The sequence below is a fragment of the Penaeus chinensis genome, chromosome 4 (genome assembly GCF_019202785.1).
Source record: "Penaeus chinensis breed Huanghai No. 1 chromosome 4, ASM1920278v2, whole genome shotgun sequence".
In the NCBI taxonomy this organism is placed as follows: Eukaryota; Metazoa; Arthropoda; class Malacostraca; order Decapoda; family Penaeidae; genus Penaeus; species Penaeus chinensis.
The window spans coordinates 26,642,172-26,647,171 of record NC_061822.1 but is presented as its reverse complement, the minus strand read 5'-3'; the positions used below and the strand labels follow the sequence as shown (position 1 = coordinate 26,647,171).

The window sequence follows — 5,000 nt, the reverse complement described above, 5'->3', positions numbered from 1 at the left end:
GCAGGTGTCATATGAGGATATATGATATATATATATATATGTATATATATATATATATATGTATATATATGTATATATATATATATATATATATATATATATCATCAGCATCAGGCTGAAGCAATCCACTGCAGGACATAGCCTCTCCCAATATTTTTCAACTCTGTCTGTCGCGTTTTTTTTTTTTTTGTTTGTTTCCATTCTTGGCCCTCATATTTCGTTATTTGTCACGCCATCTTGTCATTGGTCTGGCCCTTGGCCTCTCTATTTTATCTATAGTTATCTATGTTATCTATAGTCAGTTACTTTCTTTGTCCAATTGTCGTCTCCCACATAAATAACCTGTATATATGTATGTATATATATATATATATATATATATATATATATATGTATATATATATATATATATATGTATACGCATATATGTATACATATATATATATATATATATATATTATAAATAGATAGATATATATATACAAACATATATTTCTATATCTATTTATATATTTCTATGTACTTAATATACACTCACACACACACACGCGCACACACACACACACACACACACACACACACACACACACACACACACACACACATACACACACACACACACACACACACACACACACACACACACACACACACACACACACATATATATATATATATATATATATATATATATATCAAACATGGAAGACCGTACATGTACATATATGCATATATATGTTCATTGTATCATTGTTGTTAACCTTGTTGATTGGGCCGTTTGCAAATTTACAACTGTATGACTAAGAGGAAAATACTGTACTGAAACATTTTCCAAAATAAATATGGCTTCGGTTTGCCTCGAATTTGTAGCTAGTAAAAGTTATGGCTCGATGGTTGGTACTAAATAATATCAGGTGTCTGTAAATCTGTGTGTGTGTATGTTTGGGTGTATGGATCCGTGCACGCATATTGACTGTGCTGATATTTAGAAAGGACAATCACTGACACACCCACACACACACACACACACACACACACACACACACACACACACACACACACACACACACACACACACACACACACACACACACACACACACACACACACACACACACACACACACACACACACACACAAACACACACACACAAACACACACAAAAACAAAATACTTTCTACACTGATAGCTGACGAATCCCTATTTACTCTCAGATTTAAAAAAAATCGTCAAACTCTGTTGTTCAAAACAAACCATCAGTTTGAAGAATCACAGACTCATTAGATTCAAATATACAAAATATTCCATCAACATATTTATCACCATTAATATATAATATACCAAATTATGGTGCATGCATTTCATAAGGTACGAGGACTGAAGTTCAATGTTTCATCAGATCAGATTGCTAATAGATACGTACAGTGCTCAATGCATTCGCTGAAAATGTATGAAGCTCTGATTAAAGAGTAATACGTATTACTGGGTAGGACTCTTCCCTTTCATGTCTTTTTATGTCTGCCATCCGGATGCTCTCCTGCTCTCTTTCTTTGACTCTGTCTGTGTCTGGTGTGTGTAGGTACAGTGTGTGTGTATGTATGTTTATGTGTTTGTCTGTCTGGCTCTATCTGTCTGTCTTTATCTACCTGTCTGAATGTCTGTATCTATCTGTATCAACTCCCCTACCCCCACTCACTCTCTTTCACTCAAATAATTTAAATTCCGTTGACATTATAATCGAGTAATATGCTAAACCCACGTGTCTAAATTGAATAAAACGTCACACAAACTAAAAAAAATAAAAAAATAAATATCAGCAATAATACAACAAAGAATAATCTCTAATCCTACATGATGTAAAACAAAGTACGATCGGCCCTTGAACCTATGTACTGTACATTCCAAACACGAGTTAATGTAATAATTCCCTTCCATCTGTAAAGGGATTATGGAATGGGATTCCACAGTGACTCCTTTCATTCCTGAGTTATATAAGCACAATAATGCATCGAAAAGGCTACCAAATCCCACACAGTTACAACGCAGTTTTAGGAACCAAATCGAGATCCTTTTACACGGGGGAGTAACCTTATGATTAGGTTGTCAGTCGGACCAGGAACAGCTATTTATTTATGTGCTGTTCCTGGTCACCCTCATGAAGTTACAAATCACCAGGCAGGAATTTACATGGAAATGGGTTAATCCTGCCAAGGTTTATCTGCCACGGTGGCTAAACTATTTCCCAAAGGATGGCTTTCTCACAGGCACATAAATGCCGTCTGTAAGAAATGTGTGTCCTCTGCTTGAAGATCTTTCACTTCATTTTCGCATTTATATGCCTCCTTTATTGCTTTGCCTATCCTATAAGCATTCACCTATTCACTCACTCACTCACTCACTCACTCACACACACACACACACACACACACACACACACACAAACAAACAAACAAACAAACAAACAAACAAACACACACACACACACACATACACACACACACACACAAACACACACACACACACACACATACACACACACACACACAAACACACACACACACACACACACACACACACACACACACACACACACACACACACAAACCCAGCTGGATAAAACACAATCAGGAATAACTCACTGGCAACCGCTTTGCAAATAAATTACAATAAATGACCTCATTTTAAGTTATCGGAACCCGTAATGATAATATTCAGTTGAATTCATGTCCATTTGAAGTTGTGCTCTGTTTTAGTTTCTATTTTCTTATTTTTAAAATTTATCTATCCATATATTTTTCTTTGTTGTTGTTCTGTTTAAACTTTTGTCATATGCATACGTACTCCCGTGTTAACAATGGAGAATATTCTTCTTTTTTTTCTTTTTCTTTTTTTAATCTTATTCAAGCCTCTTCAAATATTTTGATTTCGTGGTATGTAAAAAAATCATCCAGATTACACCGGCTCAAAGTTCTTTGTGTTTAAGTAAGTGATTAGTCATATGGATTCCGAGAGATTATTGCCAGAGAGCATGACTTATGTCCGAAAACATTTCACGTTTTACCGAAATGGGTTGGAGTTACAGCAACGTGGCCTATTTTTATATCTGATGCGAAACAAATCAATGGCATTTCTCAAAATAATTAAAAAAAAAAAAGTAATAAAATAAATAAATACACAACAGATCCGCCGGTTTTAAAGACTTTACATAGTAAAATAAATGTTTTGGTATGGAGGTGGATGATTTATACCAGGTGTACGGCAATAATTTGTCTCTAGTGTGTATGAATATACAATTATTAACTAATTTAAATACTTTATATATATGTAGATATATATATATATATATATATATATATATATATATATTTGTATACATATATATGTATATATATGTATACATATATATATATATACACATATATATGGATATATACACGCATGCACGCTCGCCCACACGCACATACACACTTTCGAACACACACACGCACGCACGCACACACACACACACACACACACACACACACACACACACACACACACACACACACACACACACACACACACACACAATCACACACACACAAACACACACACACACACACACACACACACACACACACACACACACACACACACATATATATATACACACATACATACCAGCGGTCTACAGACAGGACAGTACAGTTAAGCTTCACACTCCGGTTCGGTGGTACATATTTGCATTTGCCAAGTTGCCTCCTGGTATATTTTAGTCTTGCAGGCTTAGCAATAGCCACATGCCACATCCAGCAGCTAGCGGTATATCCCTTAGCCCTTCCGTTCCCGACAGAAAGTGGTCTGATCCAGGACTGCTCATGTTAGCTAAGTGGTCTATTTCAACTGTATTTTTCTAATCACTACCATACAGGTATTAATCACTGCTAAGTAAGGGTGGAATCAATCATCTGTTTTCTTTAGGATTCTGAATATTATGAAATGTTTCTTCCTTGACAAACGCTAAACCAAACCTTATTACAGTCATGTTCTAAATGACATGAAGCGTTTGTCTAACAAAACGTTCCTAGGGCTGGTCATTGGTCTGTGTTTGCTAAAGAGACGCGAAGGTCATGCATCTACACTTTTTTTTATTTATTTATTAACTTTTTTCTGAATCTACACCTATTTATTTATTTATTCATTCATTTTTTTTTTTCATTACAACTTGCAGTCAGTACAGAAAAAACATGTTGCAAAGTAACCGGTTGAATTCATGTCATATATCTCACGTAAAGCATGTTCAATTATCATAATTATTATTAATATTATTATTATTATTATTATTATTATTATTATTATTATTATCATTATTATTATATTTATTTTCAAACTTTCTCACTTACTGGTTGTTTTCGCCTTGACCTTATAATAGGCCATATCGTGATGCATTATCATATTTATCTATCTATCTTTCTATCTATAGAAAAGTAATTTTATTCTATTAATCTAATATAAGTATTGTATTTAAAATTTGTTAATGCAGACTATCGATAATCTACGCCCTCCCATGAACAATATTCATGTTACGAAAATTGTAAATAAACCAGTGAAGGGAAAACCAAGAAAACATGAGAAGACAGTGAACACGCTTTCAGTATATTCGTTTGATTACTTAACATTCCCTGCGTTATTATAATCACAATGCCCTTCTAAGGACAGAAAGACTTAGGTACATGTATCAATGCTATCCATTATGTTGTAAGCGAGCAGGGTATTCTTCCTTACAGAGCTTCAGGTACAGATCGAAAACAATTTATCTTATTTAAAATAAACCACTAAAGAATCCAGCTCACCATTATGACCAATTCAATAAGTCTTGTACAATCACTAAGAGTATTACAATTGCTATTAAGGATAATACCATCTACAGACCCCGTTTTTTTTTTCACTTAATCTTCTTTTGTTGTAGCTTTGTCCGTTCATATATGAGGTCGCTATGATCAGGTTCTGGCAGATATTT

The 5,000-nt window shown here is 34.4% G+C and overlaps 1 protein-coding gene across 1 annotated transcript in view; it reads right to left on the bottom strand.

Annotated features, from left to right (window-relative positions):
* LOC125025247 (lachesin-like) overlaps positions 1-5,000 on the bottom strand; it is a 28,131-nt gene that overhangs the window by 16,379 nt on the left and 6,752 nt on the right. The window lies entirely within an intron of this gene.